This window comes from Schistocerca cancellata, chromosome 7, assembly GCF_023864275.1.
Source record: "Schistocerca cancellata isolate TAMUIC-IGC-003103 chromosome 7, iqSchCanc2.1, whole genome shotgun sequence".
Lineage (NCBI taxonomy): Eukaryota > Metazoa > Arthropoda > Insecta > Orthoptera > Acrididae > Schistocerca > Schistocerca cancellata.
The window spans coordinates 372801855-372825223 of NC_064632.1; the positions used below are offsets into that span (position 1 = coordinate 372801855).

Here is a 23369-nt window from a genome sequence, read left to right on the forward strand (position 1 = left end):
TGTGGAATATAATACCCTGGACCATGTTTAAACTCTTATGGGGAGTGATGGTGATGGAAACATCCCCCAACTTGTCACAAGTGAGCAACCTCAGGGACTGGGCAGAGGATGCTGTTTTGATGAGAACTGACCCAGAGCGCATTTTGGACAAGCCCTCCACCTCCCCGAGCTTGTCCTCTAAATGCTCCACAGAAAACTGAGGCTTGGTTGGCATAAAAGATTCACCATCGACCCACGTACAGACAAGGTACTGGGGTGAATAATCTCCACTGCTGTCTTTAGCCATGTGTTCCTCCCATGGAGTGGCCATGGAGGGAAATGATCTTGGATTGTATTGCTTGCCATTGAGGTTAGACCTCGATCGCTTAGAGACTTCTGGTGGAGACCCACCAGCGGGAGATGATGTACCACGCTTCATTTCGCGTCAACCACCCTGATGCCACCCACTCCGAACAGGGGCTCTCCCCACGGGCGCCACCCAGCCTCAGCAAAGACCACCTGGCTGGATGGCCTTTGCTGGGAGTCCCGATGCCCCAGGTAGATAAGCATCTCCTCGTCGGCATACGTGGGGCAGTAGCAGCTGAGGCATCAGCCGTGCAATCCCTGTGTAGTCAGGGGGCTACCACCAAGAGGGTACATGACGACCCCACCACAACGGACTGACTACTGTGCTGGATTTCGGGAGTCGAAAATCCATTTGTATAGTGAGGGTGAAGATGGATCTGCACAATGGAGGGATCGTATGCTACACACTGCAGCCAAAGTGGCCCGAAGTTTGGTGCAAGTCCAACTGCATGACGATATCAAGTGTGCCAGGTCTTGGGGCAAGATGGCGTCCTTTCCCAAATGATACGCACTAACATAAAATTTTGAAAAGTATAGGTCAAACCCCTTAGGGGAACATCATATTAATTCCGAAACGTTGGAGACCTTTTAGTCGCGTCTTACGACAGGCAGGAATACCGTGGGCCTAATCGTACCCCCAGACCCACAGGGAGTGGACACAGCATCTCTGAGGTACTGATGAAGTGGGGATATTCCTGAATGACCATTTCACGAGTGTACCTTGAATATCAGGAATCCAGTAAAGCGTCAAATCTGCGACATTGCTGTGGCTGCAAAAAGATCCTGCAACAACGGGATCAATGACGACTGAAGAGAATCATTCAGCGAGACAGAAGTTCAACCCTGCTGCAAATTGCTGCAGATTTCAATGCTGGGCCATCAATAAGTGTCAGCGTGTGAGCCATTCAACCAGACATCATCTTTATGGGCTTATGTAGCCAAAGGCCTGCTCGTGTACCCATGATGAGTGCACGATACAAAGTTTTACACCTCGCCTGGGCCCATCAACACCGTCATTGTACTGTTGAGGACCATATACATGTTGCCTGATCAGACTAGCCTCGTTTCAAATTTTATCGATTGGATGGACGTGTATGGTTATGGAGACAACCGCATTAACCCATGGACCCTACGTGTCAGCAGGGGATTGTTCAAGCTACAGGAGGCTCTGTAATCGTGTGGGCATGTGCAGTTGGAGTGATATGGGACACTTGACACGTCTAGATATGATTCTAACAGGTGACACATACGTAAGCATCCTGTTTGATCACCTGTACCCATTCATGTTCAGTGTGCATTCCGACGGACTTGGTCAATTCCAGCAGGACACTGCGGCGTCCCACACGTCCAGAATTGCTACAGAGTGGCTTTAGCAACACTCTTCCACTGGCCACCAAACTTCCCAGATACCAACATTTTGAGCATATCTTGGATACCTTGGAACGTGTTGTTCAGAAGAGATCTCAACCCCCTCGTACTCTTACGGATTTATGGACAGCCCTGCAGGATTAATGGTGTCAGTTCCTTCCAGCACTACGTCATACATTAACAGAGTCCATGCCACATCGCGTTGTGGCACTTCTGCGTGCTCTGTGGGGGCCTACATGATATTAGGCAGCCAAAGAATGTAGCGGCGGAGGGCCTCAGGAGAGACTGAGTCCTTTGGGGTACTCAGTGTATGAAGGATGAGTCAGCTACCCCTACGAGTAGGTTTTAAGGTACCTGCAACGCCTTAAAGAAAACTTGCGGGAGACTTTTGTATTCTCTCGCTTGACACATAAAATATTAATCTTGCAGAAAATTGAGCAGGACATGTTTGTCGGAAATGGACTGTAATTAAATTTTGCATTGGCATACGTTTCTGCTGGAGGCCACACTTTTCGAGTTATTCAAGAAAAACGCATTTGAAGGTCACTTTTGTATGTTTCCCTTGAATAATTCTAAAACTATGGCCATTGGTGAAAACGTAAGCCAGCACAAAATTTTACTAAATTAAATTTCCTAAATAAGGATCCTGTTCATTTTGTCTGTACGGGTAATAGTTTGGATGTAGCGACCGAGAGGAAATGAAACACTGTGCAAGGAATTTGAAGGTGTTGCATGTTGTGTAAAGCCAATAGGTAGGGATAGATGAATCGCCCTGTATAATTCCAATATGACGCTTCAGCTTGCTGCCATCATCAGATCTGTTAAAAAGAAGGGGAAAAAACACTAACGCAAGACTAAGTCAACAGAAAATTCTAACCCTGCCTACTAAGGCTGACAGTCATAACATACCACTAAGAGCATTGGCACGAATATCAATGTCAAATACATTGCACATGCCGCTACCTGAAAAAGTGCTAGTGATAGTGATGGCCTGAGGGCATCCTGTAATTATGCAAAACGAGTCATAGCGGTTGACGTCGCTAGTGATGAGTTAACATAAATGTCTAGCCTCATAGATTCACAGTTTGAAGTAGGATATTCACATTAATTAATTAAAATAGTTTCGCATAACTAAAATATATGTCTAATAGTGGAATATGAGATGTAACACAATATATATGAACAAAATTATTGTTAAAATCAGAATTAGACATTTAAAAACCTTTTAGCACTACAAAGTAGATAAATCAGTACATTGTGGGAAACTGATTAAAAGACACAGTAACTAATTAAACGCCTCAAGAGTCCACAGCACATTCAGAGGGCAGTCCTATTGGTGCCGCGTTAGACCAATGGACTATTTTGTTTTCCTGTGGCGGTGTCTGAAGGAAGGTATCACTTTCCATGTGCCAGACTCATCATGTCAAGCTGTTGTGATGTGTACCGCCGACCACACCAGTAAGTTCCTAAATAACTGAAAGAGGCATTCAATATAAACTCACTCTGCTTATTAAGTAATAACTCAGTTTGTCATTTCCCATGTTCTGTACTTAATGAAGCGGTACCTGTAACTGCAGAGCCGTGTTCTGGGGACTGACTGCCGAAGTCAGCGACCCATGCTGACACAGCAGCCTCAGCAGTGAGCCATGACCACTCTCCAAACTACTTCCACAAATCAAGAACCAAGTCCATTGACACCGCCCTTCGAGAAGCTTCTGCATAATGGAAGGACATGGCAGTGCCTCCTCTTCTGCATTATCTGCCTCCTAAGAGCAGTATTAACCTCCAGTTCAACCAGTCATCATTGGACAGCTGTGAAGACAACGAAGTATCTATGACACAGCTGCAGCAACATCATTGGCCTTCAAACCCCAATTGCTGTCTTACCACCCAGGCGCTTGGCAGCAATGAGCTCTGAAACCATTGTGGGTCTACTTGGCGGGATCCAGCAGCTTCAAATGACGTTACAGGGCTTGAACTAACCCCCCCCCCCCCCCCACCTTGAGCGGCTAGCGGCTATTACTTGACACAGCCAGCCATAGACAGCCATCCACCCTCCAGTGTAGAGTTCAGGAACTGGGTCATCCTCCCGTCACTTAGCTGCCTTCCCCAGTACAGCTAGGACTGCTATGAGCTCAGCGGTATAAGACGTCCATTGGGCGTGCTGCAGAATCAGTTGGAGCTTGGTATGTTGTGCCTTGTACAAGTTCCGCGCTGTGAGGACAGGTGCAATGTGAGATGCTGTGGTGGCAAGTTTGTCACACTCGCTGAAGTCCCAGCGACGCCTGTGGCAAAGAAGACTGAATGATAGTAAATAATAGCAAACAATAAAGAACGTTTTTATCAATAGGCTGCCGTCTTCTGCTTTCATCTCCCAGAACTATGGCCCCAGTCAGGGTATACGATCACGGTTCGCATCCAGGCTCTTCCCTCTGGGCTTGAGGTTTTCCCTCTTCCACCTGTTTTCCGGGCCCCTCTATGTATACTCCCGTGGTGTGTGGCTCAGACTGGCACAGGGCCCAAAAACTCAGTCCCTCCTGAATCCCTCCTCTGCCACTTTCCTTCAATCCTTGCCATGTTTCAAGGCTCTGACGTGGTCTATACCAACGGTTCGATAGTTGCTGGTCATGTCAGTTATGCTCTTACTTTGGGGGATCATTATGAACAACGCTCATGGCCGGCTGGCTGCAGTGTTTTCACCGCAGAGCTGGTCGCTCTACTGTTGTGTGGCGCTTCTCCTTGCCGGTCTCTTGCAAGGACTCTGTTGCCCTCTGCCGGCTGCACATTGGCCACACCTGGATGACAGTTATTTATTACGCCGTGAGGACCCACCTTTATGTCGCTGCGGGTCAGCTGTGACGGTGGGCCACATTTTGTTGGACTGTCCGCTTTTAACTCCGCTCAGGCAGACGTTTGTGCTCCCCGATACGCTTCCTGCACTTATATCGGATGACGTTGCAATGGCAGACTTAGTTTTGAGTTTTATTCGTGCAGGGGGTTTTTATCGCTTGATCTAAGTGTTTGTCCTTTTTTGTGTTGAATCTGTCCTTTGGTCTACGGTTTGCGTGAAGAAGGTCAAAAGTACTGCAAGTACTGGCACCATGATAAACGTGTCAAAGTCAGTTTGAAATATATGAAAGACGAACATGACTGGACATGCCGACAGTGCTTCATAAGTGCCGCGGAAAAAGAAATAACGAACACACTAAAGACAAAAGAAAAATAATAAACGTGTTAACAAATGATTTAATGTCAATCAATGCAAAATATCAAGAACTTCTGAGGAAATATCAAGAGCTGGAAACGAAATATAAAGCAGTGGATCTGAATTATCGCCGAACTCAAGACAACGCCGTTGTTAATGGTCATTCCGGGCAGAAAAAGTGGCGCGTGCCGAAAAAAACAAACAAGCAAGAGCTACAGGTAAGTACAACCCCAGTGATACCATTATCAAACAAATTCTCAGCACTAGTAGCGGATTGTGGTAACACAACAGACATAAAGGAACCAGAAAGTAATCATAAAACTCCCGCTAAAGAACCAAAAAGGAACCTGCCAACCCTAAGATGCACCTCAGGGCTCCTTCTGTATGCCGACAGTCATGGAAAAGATCTATCCAAACGTTTTCGCGAAAGTATGCGTTCAAAGTATTCAGTTTTCGCGAAAATCAAGCATGGTGCTATGTGGTGGTGGAGAATATTACAACGAAACAAGTCAGTTGAAAAAAGATGCTCACGTTGTGATTATTGGCGGCGGCATCGACGTATACAAAAACGAAAGCAAGCCAGCCCTGCGATGTTTCCATAACATATTACCAAAACTATTTCAGACGAACATTGTCGTCACAAAACATGCCAGTGAGACATGATTTACCACTGTGGTGGTGTGGCAACAAAGATATTCGACACTACAATTGCAAGCTAAAAAAACTGTGTGATAAATTTAGCCATGTACATTTGATAGACTTCAGTAAAATGAGTCGTGATGAACACACAAAACACGGATTCCACTTAAACAGGAAAGGGAAGGCCAAGCTAGTTTCCCCCATAAGCAAACTGTGCGAGAAAGACAGTGTGGAGAAAGCTCCAATTGCTCTGGGTTACAACCACGAGACTTTTTTTAGAATAACGGACCATAATAATAGTTTTCAGGGATGTATTTCGGATATGATAGAGTCCCTTTCAAGCAAAGAAAAGCCAGGCTGTGAAATAAGTGATCAGTCATTGCAGCACTGTTCTAAAAAAACTGTGTACGCAAAATGTCGTAAAATGTGTAACTCAAATAATTTTGATTCGTGCAAGATGGAAAATAAACAAGAATGGATAACACCCTTAAAGTTAATACTCTGAAATGTGCAATATCTCAGAAACACACTAGACATACTACAAATATTCATAGAGGAACACGGGCTAAATTGCAGTGAAATAATATATTATAGATTAGAAGATTACATACTAGCAAATAGTTATTGTAGGCAAAACCAGAAAGGCGTGGCAGTTTAAGTTAATAAGGATATAGAAGCTAAAGAAATTTTCTTTCTTGAACACCGCACCAAACAAGGATCAATTGAAATGACAGGTATTGTACTCCACAGTAATGATCTTAAGTTACCAAAGCATAAAGTATATCCCTGTGGTGCATGAATTTCACTGCAGTGGACAACTTATTGTTGTTGTTGTGGTCTTCAGTCCTGAGATTGGTTTGAAGCAGCTCTCCATGCTACTCTATCCTGTGCAAGCTTCTTCATCTCCGAGTACCTACTGCATACTACATCCTTCTTAATCTGCTTAGTGTATTCATCTCTTGGTCTTCCTCTACGATTTTTACCCTCCACGCTACCGAGCGAGGTGGCGCAGTGGTTAGCACACTGGACTCGCATTCGGGAGGACGACGGTTCAATCCCGTCTCCGGCCATCCTGATTTAGGTTTTCCGTGATTTCCCTAAATCGCTTCAGGCAAATGCCGGGATGGTTCCTTTGAAAGGGCACGGCCGATTTCCTTCCCCATCCTTCCCTCACCCGAGCTTGCGCTCCGTCTCTAATGACCTCGTTGTCGACGGGACGTTAAACACTAATATCCTCCTCCTCCTCCCTCCACGCTGCCCTCCAACACTAAATTGGTGATCCCTTGATGCCTCAGAACATGTCCCACCAACCTACCAACCAATTCCTTCTTCTAGTCAAGTTGTGCCACAGACTTCTCTTCTCCCCAATCCTATTCAGTACTTCCTCATTTGTTATGTGATCTACCCATCTAAACTTCACCATTCTTCTGTAGCACCACATTTCGAAAGCTTCTATTCTCTTCTTGTCCAAACTATTTATCGTCCATGTTTCACTTCCATACATGGCTACACTCCATACAAATACTCTGAGAAACGACTTCCTGACACTTAAATCTATACTCGATGTTAACAAATTTCTCTTCTTCAGAAATACTTTCCTTGCCATTGCCAGTCTACATTTTATATCCTCTCTACTTTGACCATCATTAGTTATTTTGCTCCCCAAATAGCAAAACTTCTTTACTACTTTTAGTGTCTCATTTCCTAATCTAATTCCCTCAGCATTCCCCGACTTAATTCGACTACATTCCATTATCCTCGTTTTGCTTTTGTTGAAGTTCATCTTATATCCTCCTTTCAAGACACTATCCATTCCGTTCAACTGTTCTTCCAGGTCCTTTGCTGTCTCTGACAGAATTATAATGTCATCAGCAAACCTCAAAGTTTTTATTTCTTCTCGATGGATTTTAATAGCTACCCCGAATTTTTCTTTTGTTTCCTTTACTGCTTGCTCAATATACAGATTGAATAACATTGGGGATAGGCTACAACCCTGTCTCACTCCCTTCCCAACCACTGCTACCCTTTCATGTCCCTCGACTCTTATAACTGCCATCTGGTTTCTGTACAAATTGTAAATAGCCTTTCGCTCCCTGTATTTTTCCCCTGCCACCTTCAGAATTTGAAAGAGAGTATTCCAGTCAACATTGTCAAAAGGTTTTCTCTAAGTCTACAAATGCTAGAAATGTAGTTTTGCCTTTCCTTAATCTATTTTCTAAGATAAGTCGTAGGGTCAGTATTGCCTCACGTGTTCCAACATTTCTGCGGAATCTAAACTGATCTTCCCCGAGATCGGCTTCTACCAGTTTTTCCATTCGTCTGTAAAGAATACGCGTTAGTATTTTGCAGCTGTGACTCTCAAACTCTTCACGCAGTATCGCATCTCCCATTTCATCTTCATATACATCCTCTTCCATTTCCATAATATTGTCCTCAAGTACATCACCCTTTTATGGACACTCTATATACTCCTTCCACCTTTCTGCTTTCCCTTCTTTGCTTAGAACTGGGTTTCCATCAGAGCTCTTGATATTCATGCAAGTGGTTCTCTTTTCTCCAAAGGTCTCTAATTTTCCTGTAGGCAGTATCTATCTTACCCCTAGTGAGATAAGCCTCTACATCCTTACATTTGTCCTCTAGCCATCCCTGCTTAGCCATTTTGCACTTCCTGTCGATCTCATTTTTGAGAAGTTTGTATTCCTTTTTGCCTGCTTCTTATTATATGTATCCTGAAATAAATTTACCGGTACACCACTACATAAAAACGAATGTGAGGAGGCTTGTAGACAAGTGCGCTTGTGTATTTTCTTGGTGTTTACTTTGGAACCAGCTTTACCCTTATAATCCAAGGCACGATATTCATCAGACGATGAGTACGTGAAACGAAAGGCAAAAATGATACCCATGTCCCAGTTAAAATGTCCTTGACGAACTTGTGCTACAGGTGAAACTCAGCACATTTTGTCAGCAGCTCGTTGTGCGGTGGTTAGCGTTGCTGCCTGTGGATTACGGGTCCCGGATTCGATTCCCGGCCGGATTGAGGATTTTCTCTGCCTGGGGACTGGGTATTTGTGTTGTCCTCATCATTCCATCGTCACCATCATCATTCGAGACAGTGGCTGGCTTGGATTGTGTAGAAATTGGACTGAGTAAAAATTGGGACTTTGTAAGGGCGCTGATGAGCGCACAGCTGAGCGGCCACAAACCAAAAATCAGAATCATCAGCACAATTTCATCAGCATCCATTTTATACACAAAGAGAAGGTGATGTACACAGCAGTTTTCCCTAGACTCTTACGAAGCGTTTAATGTCGTATGTACATCCTCATGGTCAATGTAGTCGACCCTTTAATGCTGTCTAATAACTGCAGATGATATTTAGTACTGTTGCTAATCCGTACTGCTAATTTAACTCTTCTCTTACATTCCTTTTATAACAGTTGGTTGGTTGGTTGGTTTGTGGGATTAAAGGGACCAGACTGCGACGGTCATCGGTCCCTTTTTCCAAAAAAATTAAAACCGCCCAAAGAGAATAAAAACGAACAGCAGGAAAGACGTCAGACGACACGGGACTAGAAAGACTCCGACAGAGATCAGACAAAACAAATTAAAACACACAGAGTGTGACGGTGGTTGGCCGACCATAGAGAAAAAAAGAGGAAAAGCCAACCACCAAGAACGCATTAAAAACTCAGTTTAAAATCAGAGGCTAAAAGCCAGAACCAACACTAAAAAACATAAACACTCAGATTAAACGATAAAAACCCCCTGCCCGAATAAAACGCAATACTGTGTCCACCATGGCAGAGTCATCTATTAAAAGTGCAGAAAGCATGTCAGGCAGCGCAAACGTCTGCCTGAGCACAGATAAAAGTGGACAGTCCAACAAAATGTGGACCACTGTCAGTGCCAAGCCGCAGCGACAGAGAGGGGGGTCCTCACGGCGCAATAAGTGGCCGTGGGTCATCCGCGTGTGCCCAATACGCAGTCGGCAGAAGACGTCAACCTCCTTGCGAGAGACTCACAGTGCCACACGTTCGTCGTCTCCTTGACGGCACGGAGTTTGCTAGGGGTGGCCAGACCGTGCCATTCAGCGTCCCAAAGCGAGATAACTTTGCGGCGTAAGACTGCCCTCAAATCAGTCTCCGGAAGGCCAATGTCTAGAGTGGGTTCACTGGTGGCCTGTTTGGCCAGGCGGTCAACACGTTCATTGCTCGGGATACCGACATGACCGGGAGTCCACACAAAGACCACAGAGTGGCCGCAACGGGCAAGAGTATGCAGGGACTCATGGATAGCCATCACCAGACGAGAACGAGGGAAACACTGGTCGAGAGCTCGTAAACCGCTCAGGGAATCGCTACAGATAATGAAGGACTCACCTGAGCAGGAGCAGATATACTCTAGGGTACGAAAGATGGCGACCAGCTCAGCAGTGTAAACGCTGCAGCGAGCCGGCAACGAACATTGTTTGGAATGGTCACCTAGAGTTAGCGAATAGCCGACACGACCAGCAACCATCGAACCGTCAGTGTAAACAATGCCAGAGCCCTGATACGTTGCGAGGAGGGAAAAAGGGCGGCGGCGGAAAGCCTCCGGAGGGACTGAGTCCTTCGGGCCCTGTACCAATTCCAGCTGAAGGCGAGGGCGAGGCACACACCACGGGGATGTATGCAGAGGTGCCCTGAAAGGAGGCGGAAGAGGTAAAGCCCCAAGCCTGGAGAGAAGCTCTCGGACATGGACCGCGATCGTACATCCAGCCCTGGGCCTGCGTTCCGGAAGATGGACGTGCAACTGTGGGAATAGGAGCTGATAGTTAGGATGCCCGGGCAAACTGAAAACATGGGCAGCATAAGAAGCCCCAGCAAACTTTGGCGGCATAATCGCAGTGCAGGGACACCCGCCTTCACAAGTATGCTGTCCACTGGGCTGGTCCAGAAAGCACCAGTGGCAAGGCGTATCCCGCTATGGAGGAGGATTGGGTCCAGCACCCGCAACGCAGACAGGGATGCTGAGCCATAAGCCAGGCTCCCATAATCCAGACGGGACTGGATTAACGCCTGGTAGAGCCGTAACAGGATAGATCGGTCGGCGCCCCAGCGGGTGTGGCTCAAGCGTCTCAGAGCGTTGAGATGCCGCCAACACGCCTGTTTAAGCTGCCAAATACGAGGCAGCCAAGTCAATCGGGCATCAAAAACTACCCCCAAAAACCTGTGGGTCTCCACCACAGCAAGGAGTGCGTCGGCAAGATAAAGCCACAGCTCAGGATGGAATGTTCGGCGCCGGCAAAAATGCATAACGCGGGTCTTGGCAGCCGAAAACTGAAAACCATGCGCTACAGCCCATGACTGCGCCTTGTGGATAGCGCCCTGTAGCTGACGTTCAACAGCTGCAATGCCAGCAGAGCTGTAGTAAAGGCAGAAGTCGTCAGCGTACAGGGAAGCGGAGACAGAATTTCCCACCGCTGCAGCGACCCCGTTTATTGCGATTAAAAACAGACAGACACTGAGGACAGATCCCTGTGGTACCCCATTCTCCTGGACTCGGGAGGAACTATGAGAGGCCGCGACTTGCACGCGGAAGGTACGATACGACAGAAAATTTCGGATAAAGATCGGCAGAGGGCCCCGAAGACCCCATCCATGAAGCGTAGGAAGTATGTCATGACGCCATGTCGTATCGTACGCCTTCCGCATGTCGAAGGGCTGGCAGTGGGCAAAGGCAATACGGATGGCCGACTCCAGACTCACCAGATTGTCGGAGGCGGAGCGGCCTTTACGGAACCCACCCTGAGACGGAGCCAGAAGGCCCCAAGACTCCAGTACCAAGTTCAAGCGCCGGCTCACCATCAGTTCGAGAAGCTTGCAAAGAACGTTGGTGAGGCTAATGGGCCGGTAGCTGTCCACCTCCAAAGGGCTCTTGCCCGGTTTCAAAACGGGGATGACAATGCTTTCCCGCCATTGCGACGGGAACTCACCCTCGACCCAGAGACAGTTGTAAACGTCGAGGAGGCATCGCTTGCAGTCCACTGAAAGGTGTTTCCGCATCTGACAGTGAATGCGATCTGGCCCAGGAGCGGTATCAGGGCAAGCGGCAAGGGCACTGTGAAATTCCCACTCACTGAATGGAGCATTGTAGGATTCAGGATGGTGGGTGCGAAAAGAAAGGCTCCGACGTTCCATCCGCTCTTTAATGGAGCGGAAGGCCAGTGGGTAATTGGAAGAAGCGGAACTAAGAGCAAAATGCTCTGCCAAGCTGTTGGCAATTTCGTCAGAGTCTGTACAAACTGCTCCATTCAGTGAGAGCGCAGGGACGCTGACAGGGGTCCGATAGCAATAGAGGCGTCGGATCTTGGCCCAGACCTGCGATGGAGAGACATGGAGGCCAATGGTGGACACATACCGCTCCTAGCACTCCTGCTTGCTTTGGCGGATAAGGCGGCGGGCCCACGCACGCAGCTGTTTGAAGGTGATGAGGTGTTCAATGCAGGGATGTCGCTTGTGACGCTGTAGCGCCCGCCGGCGATCTTTAATCGCCTCAGCGATCTCGAGCGACCACCAAGGCACAGTTCGCCGCCGAGGGGACCCAGTAGAACTGGGAATGGCAGATTCTTTTGTAACAGTTTAGGCAGTCATTTTCTGAGGCCTTGGCGAGCTTTTTGTAGGTGGCTCACAATAAGGGAGATTACATGAAGGATCAAGCAGAGTAATAAATTCGTTCAGTGCTAAAAACTACCCTTGAAAGCAGGTAAAGACTGCAGAATTTGCTTGGTCCCAACTTCTCTCAACGGGCGACTGAGGGGCGGCTATCTGCGTAAAAAACAGTCTTGCTTGAGGCACTGGGAGGTTTCCTTTCAGGAAAGATTGAAACCTAAGCCAGCTCCAGTTTTCAGAGAAGGTAGAACGTTTGTCTCAGCAGACGTGCTACGCAGCAACGTTAGTTTAAAACACTTGTAACCAATTTTCTGACTGGAGAGCACGTTCTTTCTGTGTGTACCTACGTGTAAGTCTTTCAATTCGTGAGCTTCAGAATCCTGTCATGTACTGGGAGAAGTTTGCCGTCTTTCTCCCCACAACTTGGAATTATTGATTAATGATAACAAAATCCGCAGGAGTACGAGTTTGTTTAACTTATGAACGGAACTCGCAGCGTTCGCTGCAATTTGCCAGCGTTTTTCCTACACTTGTACAAACAGGCAAGTTACAGGTGGTTAAAATAGATCACACTTATTACTAGCAGAATGAAGACTAAATACTTCTGGACAGGAGGCCGGGAAGAAAATACTTGCCGCCAGATAACACTTGTACCCATATGGATGTTTCCATTGTAGTTCCGAGTGCAGAGGTCAAGCCAGACTCAACTGTTACCACCGCTGTATGAGAGTGGTAATAATGAGGTTTCAATAGAATCACTAAGTCGGTTGTAGTTAACTTCCATGAGGGCCTAACTGCACAATTTTAACATTCTCAGTCATACCGTTGCTTCTGTCACGCACTTTATTGATTCTGCTGGTGTTCGTTCTTTTCCGGTTTCTTGTTTTTAGCCACATCCCATTCTTGCAGTATTCACGACTTATTCTCGTGATTATACATTTACTGTGCTCACTCACCCGACAGAAAGTTAGATTTCAAGAATACAATCCTTCGTCCTTTCATTAAATGTTCCCTTGCTTATCTAAGTAAAATATATGTTGACGCTTTATGATAATAAACTTTGAGTCTTACAGTGACTGCTCTGTCCTTTACGGATAAAAATCTCCCTCTCAGTAATATATTCATGTGTAGTGTGGTACCTATAGAAGCACAACAGTATTTTTTATTGACTTTCTTGATTAAATGAAATTTATTTCTATTTGGAAAAGATGTAATATGAAATATGTTGTCTGGCTTTAAAATGTAAAATCATAAAAATGATACCAGTTAAAATGTAGCGGAATAGAGTGAAAAACGACCATCTTCGTCAAATTAATATTCGTGGTTTTACTGATATTCTTCACTTGTCACTTTCCTCTTCATCTTTCCTCCTCATTGTAAATACATTGGTGCAAATAATTGTCTATTTTACACCAGTAATGAGTTTATTTTTATAATTTGTTAACTTTAATCTGTCTGTTATATTATTAACAATTTAAAAAGTGGAAAAGTGGATGAGTGTTGTATAAACCTCAGGACATGCAGTTAAGTTTTCATATATTTCTGGGGTATTATCTAATGCACCACCCAGTTATTTTATCCGTATTTTCAGAAAATAAGGATATTTATTTAGTGTAATTTTGTTCATTTGCTCTGAGGGGCAAGGGTTGGTTGGTGGGAGTGTATATTTCGTTTATCACTCAAAAGTAGTTAATAATGTTAGCCAAGGATACAAAGGAAATCTATGTCATGTACACATATAACGATAAAGCTGTCATCAACCTCAAAAGTGGTTCGAACTCCACAGTAATTTTCTAGCCATGGTCCTGTTGCTGTCTGCGACTTCTCAACTCATTTATCCAGTCTGTTGTAAGCGGCCCTGCAGTTTAACAGAGAATACGAGCCATAATTCGACCTCGCATTACTAACATTAACAAATCATTGTCGAACGTGAAAGAACAGTTACGTGTAAGAAAAGTCTTTGGAACGATCCCGGATTGGTACTTGGACCATCGTGATTTGTAATCTGACACTTACCCTCTGAACCGCCGAGCAAATTGTAAATAATAATATTTACACTTTCATTAGTTATTAAAACAGTCCGTCGCGCATTAATAAAGTTAACAACTCTTGTGAATTTTTCAAAATTAAATAGTGAAGGTATTTTATGATGAGACTGAAGCACTTCACTGCAGGCAATTGAGAGTTGAACATCTGCTTTGAAAGAATAAGCTGGAGATAGGACGACAAGCCAAGGGTCGCAATGGTGAGGGAGCAGGAGATTTGGGCTTGACAAGCCATAATACTCTGCTATATAAAAATGTGGCATTTCAGTCTTTCATTGCTATTCTTTATTTTCAATTACCAGTTTCGGGCTAGCTGCCCATCTTCAGATCTGTTAGACAAAGTTAAAAAAATATAATTAACAAGAGAGATACTGTTAGTGATAGAAAGATCTTAGTTTAGAAAAAGAAATTTTGGAACATATTAAATGCCAACATACCATATATTGCAGTTACAGAGTAACTTGTCAGTACAGAACAATCGGTTCGCTGTCATAACTAAAGTAAATTTTAACCTGTTAAAACCCTATATCGCAATTTTAGAGAAACCTGATTGGTAACAATAAAAAGTGCCCTCTACCTATAAGAATTGTGCATCTGTTATTATTTCACCGTTCTATTAATGGCGAATATTCTTTTTAATAAAACAATTTTTAAAGTAATAACATACGAATAATCTTTTTTTGAGTGGACCATTAAACGAAAAAATTTACACTAATTTAAAATTTCTTTATAAAGAAACATAAAATATAATTAAAATGTAGATATTCTTTCGAAAATGTGCGTTTCCTCTTCTTTGTTTTGATTGGTGGTGTTCTTCGATTAATCTTTACTAATCTATCTTTTTCACTTGGAGTGAATAAAAATTGTATTGCTTCTACCCTTGCCTTTAAATCTGTCTGAAACACCAGAAGCAAGAGAGCAAATAAAGTTGCACAAGGAGAACATCATCATCATCATCATCAACAACAACAACAACAACAACAGAAATGACAGCATCAATGACACAGGGAGCTACACCACCACCACCAGCAGCAGCAGCAGCAAGCAAGTCACCATATCCCAGTGAACGACCTACAAGGTGCAGAAAACCTGTCCTTCTGGAGGATTTTTGGTACCTCGCCAGGGCAAGGAACGGAGTATGACATCACAAAATGTAAATACAAATGTAACCAGGTCTCATCCTCATCACCTGCAGATTCTAAGCTGAAACATTCAGTGTCTTAGAAATAAATCATTAGAACTTCAGGTAGCTTCAGTGCAAATATTGACTGCATGTGCATTGTGGAGCATTGGTGCAGAAGTTTTGAACTAAGTAGCATTAATATTCATCCGTTTAAGTTGGCAAGCCCACAGTGTAGAAAAAATACCAAAAATGGAGGTGTATGCATATTTACCAAACCAAGTATCAGCTATAAAAGAAGGTGTGAAGCTGAATCATTGAGTGTGGAAAATCATTTTGAAGCAGCAGCTGTGCAGTTGAATGAAATACAGGGAAAAGTCATAGCGATAACAATATATAGACCACCTACTGGTGATGCAGACATATTCTTTAACCAATTAGAAATATTGCTTAACACTCTGTTCACCGATAGAGCCACTGTAGTTGTGTGTGGTGACTTCAATATTAACCTTATGAGTGAAAGTAGGCTAAAAGACCAGTTTCTAAATCTGATGTGTAGTTTCAACCTGCTTCCACACATACACACACCCACAAGAATGACAAATAATACAGTCAGTCTTATTGATAACATATTTTCAAATGTAGAATGCACAGAAGTTGAGGTAACAAATACTGATTTGGGAATATCAAATCACAATGCTCTTGTCCTCAAAATTCCTTCAAGGCCACTGAAAGACTAAAAAACACACTTCATGTATAAAAGAAATTTTTCTACAGAGAACTGTGTAGAATTCATAAATATGCTAACTAATGAGGCTTGGACAGAAGTACTATCCCTAACAAATACTGTAACGTTGTTGCTTTGATTTGCTATGAAAGCGGTGCTGATTGACAATAAAAGCGGTTTAAAAGCTGTGAGCTGTCTGAGGAAGTTAACCTTGCATTACTGCGCAACTGTTTCACCAGGTATCCAGTCTAGCTTACCAAATTCCCAACCAGACTAACATTAATTATAATCTTTTAATAGTCATACGACATCCAGTGATATATATATATATATATATATATATATATATATATATATATATATATATATATACACTCCTGGAAATTGAAATAAGAACACCGTGAATTCATTGTCCTAGGAAGGGGAAACTTTATTGACACATTCCTGGGGTCAGATACATCACATGATCACACTGACAGAACCACAGGCACATAGACACAGGCAACAGAGCATGCACAATGTCGGCACTAGTACAGTGTATATCCACCTTTCGCAGCAATGCAGGCTGCTATTCTCCCATGGAGACGATCGTAGAGATGCTGGATGTAGTCCTGTGGTACGGCTTGCCATGCCATTTCCACCTGGCGCCTCAGTTGGACCAGCGTTCGTGCTGGACGTGCAGACCGCGCGAGACGACGGTTCATCCAGTCCCAAAAATGCTCAATGCGGGACAGATCCGGAGATCTTGCTGGCCAGGGTAGTTGACTTACACCTTCTAGAGCACGTTGGGTGGCACGGGATACATGCGGACGTGCATTGTCCTGTTGGAACAGCAATTTCCCTTGCCGGTCTAGGAATGGTAGAACGATGGGTTCGCTGACGGTTTGGATGTACCGTGCACTATTCAGTGTCCCCTCGATGATCACCAGTGGTGTACGGCCAGTGTAGTAGATCGCTCCCCACACCATGATGCCGGGTGTTGGCCCTGTGTGCCTCGGTCGTATGCAGTCCTGATTGTGGCGCTCACCTGCACGGCGCCAAACACGCATATGACCATCATTGGCACCAAGGCAGAAGCGACTCTCATCGCTGAAGACGACACGTCTCCATTCGTCCCTCCATTCACGCCTGTCGCGACACCACTGGAGGCGGGCTGCACGATGTTGGGGCGTGAGCGGAAGACGGCCTAACGGTGTGCGGGACCGTAGCCCAGCTTCATGGAGACGGTTGCGAATGGTCCTCGCCGATACCCCAGGAGCAACAGTGTCCCTAATTTGCTGGGAAGTGGCGGTGCGGTCCCCTACGGCGCTGCGTAGGATCCTACTTTCTTGGCGTGCATCCGTGCGTCGCTGCGGTCCGGTCCCAAGTCGACGGGCACGTGCACCTTCCGCCGACCACTGGCGACAACATCGATGTACTGTGGAGACCTCACGCCCCACGTGTTGAGCAATTCGGCGGTACGTCCACCCGGCCTCCCGCATGCCCACTATACGCCCTCGCTCAAAGTCCGTCAACTGCACATACGGTTCACGTCCACGCTGTCGCGGCATGCTACCAGTGTTAAAGACTGCGATGGAGCTCCGTATGCCACGACAAACTGGCTGACACTGACGGCGGCGGTGCACAAATGCTGCGCAGCTAGCGCCATTCGACGGCCAACACCGCGGTTCCTGGTGTGTCCGCTGTGCCGTGCGTGTGATCATTGCTTGTACAGCCCTCTCGCAGTGTCCGGAGCAAGTATGGTGGGTCTCACACACCGGTGTCAATGTGTTCCGTTTTCCATTTCCAGGAGTGTATAAAAAAGAGAATTTAAATAAAAAGAAATAAATCAGTTTATCAGAATGAGATTTTCACTCTGCAGCGGAGTGTGCGCTGATATGAAACTTCCTGGCAGATTAAAACTGTGTGCCCGACCGAGACTCGAACTCGGGACCTTTGCCTTTCGCGGGCAAGTGCTCTACCAACTGAGCTACCGAAGCACGACTCACGCCCGGTACTCACAGCTTTACTTCTGCCAGTACCTCGTCTCCTACCTTCCAAACTTTACAGAAGCTCTCCTGCGAACCTTGCAGAACTAGCACTCCTGAAAGAAAGGATATTGCGGAGACATGGCTTAGCCACAGCCTAGGGGATGTTTCCAGAATGAGATTTTCACTCTGCAGCGGAGTGTGCGCTGATATGAAACTTCCTGGCAGATTAAAACTGTGTGCCCGACCGAGACTCGAACTCGGGACCTTTGCCTTTCGCGGGCAAGTGCTCTACCAACTGAGCTACCGAAGCACGACTCACGCCCGGTACTCAGGTCCCGAGTTCGAGTCTCGGTCGGGCACACAGTTTTAATCTGCCAGGAAGTTTCATATCAGCGCACACTCCGCTGCAGAGTGAAAATCTCATTCTGGAAACATCCCCCAGGCTGTGGCTAAGCCATGTCTCCGCAATATCCTTTCTTTCAGGAGTGCTAGTTCTGCAAGGTTCGCAGGAGAGCTTCTGTAAAGTTTGGAAGGTAGGAGACGAGGTACTGGCAGAAGTAAAGCTGTGAGTACCGGGCGTGAGTCGTGCTTCGGTAGCTCAGTTGGTAGAGCACTTGCCCGTGAAAGGCAAAGGTCCCGAGTTCGAGTCTCGGTCGGGCACACAGTTTTAATCTGCCAGGAAGTTTCATATCAGCGCACACTCCGCTGCAGAGTGTATATCTCATTCTGGAAACATCCCCCAGGCTGTGGCTAAGCCATGTCTCTGCAATATCCTTTCTTTCAGGAGTGCTAGTTCTGCAAGGTTCGCAGGAGAGCTTCTGTAAAGTTTGGAAGGTAGGAGACGAGGTACTGGCAGAAGTAAAGCTGTGAGTACCGGGCGTGAGTCGTGCTTCGGTAGCTCAGTTGGTAGAGCACTTGCCCGTGAAAGGCAAAGGTCCCGAGTTTGAGTCTCGGTCGGGCACACAGTTTTAATCTGCCAGGAAGTTTCATATCAGCGCACACTCCGCTGCAGAGTGAAAATCTCATTCTGGAAACATCCCCCAGGCTGTGGCTAAGCCATGTCTCTGCAATATCCTTTCTTTCAGGAGTGCTAGTTCTGCAAGGTTCGCAGGAGAGCTTCTGTAAAGTTTGGAAGGTAGGAGACGAGGTACTGGCAGAAGTAAAGCTGTGAGTACCGGGCGTGAGTCGTGCTTCGGTAGCTCAGTTGGTAGAGCACTTGCCCGCGAAAGGCAAAGGTCCCGAGTTCGAGTCTCGGTCGGGCACACAGTTTTAATCTGCCAGGAAGTTTCAAATCAGTTTATATTTGGAAATTTATTTTAACATTGATCATTGAAATTTCAGCATATTAAACGTGAGTCATAACTAAGCTGGTGCCGTATTTAGGATTGTGAAAATGTGAGTTTGTGATCTTATGGAACACATCAAATAGGGAGCCAAGATTGGGAGACTGCGTACAACACTGCATTCATAAAATAACACACAAAGAACGTTGAAACATATGCAAGAGAAAATTAACCACAACCAACCGATTCAATTTTCACCCAAAGAAGTTACATTCGTAGCACAATCCTGTCCGTCGTGTAATTACTACACACTGGTATACTAAATTCATACTAACTCTCTGTGAAATCTTCCCGAAAAGAATAGCTGAGGGCTATTTGATGCTTACACCACATGCTTCACGTGGTCAACTTGGTTTACACAAAGAGTCTAACTCCACAATAATTTTGATAATTAAAATAAATTACATCGAAACGCGATTTACTAAAGAAAAACCTCGAACTGGTTACTATCGTCTTACTATTAACCTGATGGGTCAAACAACTGTATAAGCACGTGGTACTGGTCTCACAAAGTACACCCCACGTGGGTTGAACATAAAGAAAATTTGCTATATTGAAAAATATTGTCAAGACGAGACGTTATAATCTCACGCTCATTCTCATTTAAGACTGATGATCTTAGTTAGAGTTGATCAACACGTGGTTGCACTTTACTCACAAAGTAGTGACAAAGCAACTACCAGAAGATATTCTGAACTTCACATGCGAATTACACTGCGTTGCAATTTAAGATAACATTAGATATTTTAGAGCTAAACCTGAAATAAAGGTAATTAAATTTTCAGTTAGGCTGAACTTAAGAAATCCATTGTCCTATGGACTTAGCAGACACGCGCTTAGCTGGAGATCTTACCACTTCAGACGCTCCCCACGGACAGACTGACCTGGTCCCTTCCTGAGGGTGGCTCTCAAATACAAACGGAAGTGGCCTGAGGGGCAGCTTCCTATACCAACTAGAGATGGGGGATCCGCTCTTGAACTAATTCATAGAGTTGAATCTTTCAAAGGAGTGAACAATCAGTGATTCATAAAAAAAGAACGGTAGCTCCAAACGTTTCCCACGGCAGAGAGAGAGAGAGAGAGAGAGAGAGAGAGAGAGAGAGAGACGGAGCATATCAGCAGCGCCTCTGCTGGTCAGAGCACAGTGCATGCCACACAACACAGCCAGTGCCAGCCTCTGCCCTGCTTCTACCTTGGCTGCCTGCATTGTGCAGTGCCCCATTGGATTTTGTGTTTCACATATGCCGTGCCATCTCTGTGCGTCGTCTGCCACCTGCAGTGTCTGGCGCAGCTTAACTTCGCATCGCACTCTGTCGGCGATCGTTTCAGTCACACGTCCTGCCCTCTGGGCAGTTGATACGAGCAACAGGACAGAGAGCCACCTAGCGGATAACATAGGAACTACTTGCAACAACCTGCTCGTAAGGGAACGGACGATTTGTCTCGGAGCGGGTGAGTTCACCGTTCCCCCCACCCTCGGAACTCGCCCGCTCAACGCTCACCCCACCGTCTCGACTCTAGCCAGAGCGTTGAGCAAAGCGACTCAGGTGTCACTGTGGTCTCTGCGGTCTTAGCTCACGCAGTAATACAGCTCGCGGCTCGACCTGCTCGACTCAGCGCCTCTGCATCGGAGTTCTTCCCTACTGGATATTGTTCTTCGTAGTAATACCGCTTTGTATATTACATTATTATGTTAAGTATACATCAATTGTTTTTATTTTACTTTTATTTGTTTAAACTGATTAGATTAGGTTCCTGATGACTCCTCTTACTATAGGATTTTTATTATGGACACTCGAATTTACGCTTTAATTACGAGCGAACCGATAAACGTATCGCAAAATGTGATACACCAATATTTTCCTTGTTTTATTCTGCATAAGGCTATATGCAGCACTTTCGTTTTACAGTCAAATTTATATTTTTTTCTTATTCTGGTACGGATTTTGCGATTTTAGGCGTCTTCAGAAGGAAACGTTCACTTTAAAAATATATGGCTCGCGATGTATTTGTATGAGGTTAATGAAATTTTAATACATTATAGCCAGATATATTGTTAATGTAAATCTCAAGTTACAACATTTTCCGATCACCCAAAAAACCACGATAGTGCAAAATAAATCAATAATCAAAAACTTTGTCATATCGTGGAAATTTCAATAAACAATACAAAATTCTTACTCATTATCTGTGTTACTTCAAAATAGGATCAAATAAGATCAAAATACAGGTATAGTACTCGAATAAACCAAGTTTAAAGGGCAATGTGCCTTCCATTTTTTTTCTATTGTAAATGAGTGGTGAGTCATGAAAAAGACCTAATTCATTTCAGGGAGTGAACAGTTCTGATCCAATCTCTGAAAAGAACAGTTTTGCCCATCTCTAATACCAACATGACAAGGGACAGATAGGACCATACTAAGGATAGAAACCTCTTTGCTTTTAGAAAGCGTAGCTACCTGTTCCGACGTTGGTCCTACTGTTCTCTAGCAGACAGGCTTGTCTGCTACCCTCAAGCATGCAACTAGAAATACATTTGCTCATTCATCCTCTCACACAGAAGGGAAGGGGGATGATGGTATCTTATCGTATACAGTATATAAAAGAAAGCGGATGTAGGTTCCGTATAAGACTGTGTGACATGAATTACATATAAACTGCGTGTTAAAGTGTAGTAGTGTGACAGATCGTTCTTGTTTATGTGTAAAAGTAACACTTTCCACTACTCAGTCTCCTCCCAGATAGTCAGAAACGCCACAGTAAATTTAGACGAGGAATTTATGCCGTAAATGACAACAGATTTAAGAAAATAACATGAAAGGAATCCAACAGAGACCTTTCATAACCCCAACGCTCCGGGAAAAGACTGTGCAGGGAATTTTCTGGCCATGCTAGGACATTCCCGAGCAGGCTTCTCACACCCTACTTAAACCAAAAATGTAAAGAAAAGGCAAAAGGTCACCAGCTACTTGCTAAAACACAATCATTTCAACAAATCTTTAAAATCTACCAATTTCAAACAGAAAAAAAACACAAATTGTGACACCTATTTAAAAGATAGTGTAGACCTAATTCGGTCAGCAAGTAAAAACAATGGTTCCTGTTTCATTAATATGAAAACAATTTCTGATTGTTACCCTTATGGAGTTCACCAGTATTTGCTCATTGCAAGCGCCAACTGATCACAGGAAAATTTATGACTGTTTATTAACAAGTAAAATTTATGAAAATAGCAAAGGTTCCACAGCAATCAAAAAAGAACATGAAAATAACATCAGTATTATAAAGCAGAACATTACAATGCACAATCCGCAAAAGCAAAAAAAAGTGATAAGAGAAAAAAACATGTTTTACAAAGTGGTTATCACAAAAAACTTCTATATCTTATAAAACTAATAATTTGTAGAATTAAAATAACTTTATGGCACTAATTTAATCACTCTACTATATTTCAGTTAATTAGCAAACAATGATCACTGTGTCATTATACTGAAACCACAATTAATTATGTGATTGTTACCCTTATGGGGTTCCTCACTATAAATATGCCCCATGCAAAGGCTAATCGATCACAGTCCAATGAGAATGAAAAGTTATCTGACTGATAAACTAATCAATGCCACTTGAATGAATTTATGAAACAAAATATCACAAATCTAATACATCACACAAGAACAAACATTGATCAATAAAACAGCTCTGAAAGTACAATAGTCAACATCTAAAAAAAAACACCAATAAATAAAACACCTGCAAAATACAAGAGTCAAAGTCTAAAAAAAACAACAAATGGAACACCTGTAAAATACAAGAGTCAGTCTAATAAACACCAATAAATCGAACCCCTGCAAAAACACACGAGTCAAAGTTTCTCTGATAGAAACACACGTATATGCATTGAACTAAGAACCGTATAATCACTGTTCACTGACACACTCAGTAGTTCCACCGTTC

At 44.4% G+C, this 23369-nt stretch overlaps 1 non-coding gene across 1 annotated transcript; it reads left to right on the forward strand.

Moving 5' to 3' along the window:
* The first annotated feature begins 18658 nt into the window (after positions 1-18658).
* Trnas-uga (transfer RNA serine (anticodon UGA)) lies at positions 18659-18733 on the forward strand. Its single transcript has one exon. It is a non-coding gene; the product is annotated as a tRNA-Ser (tRNA).
* The last annotated feature ends 4636 nt before the right edge of the window (positions 18734-23369 follow it).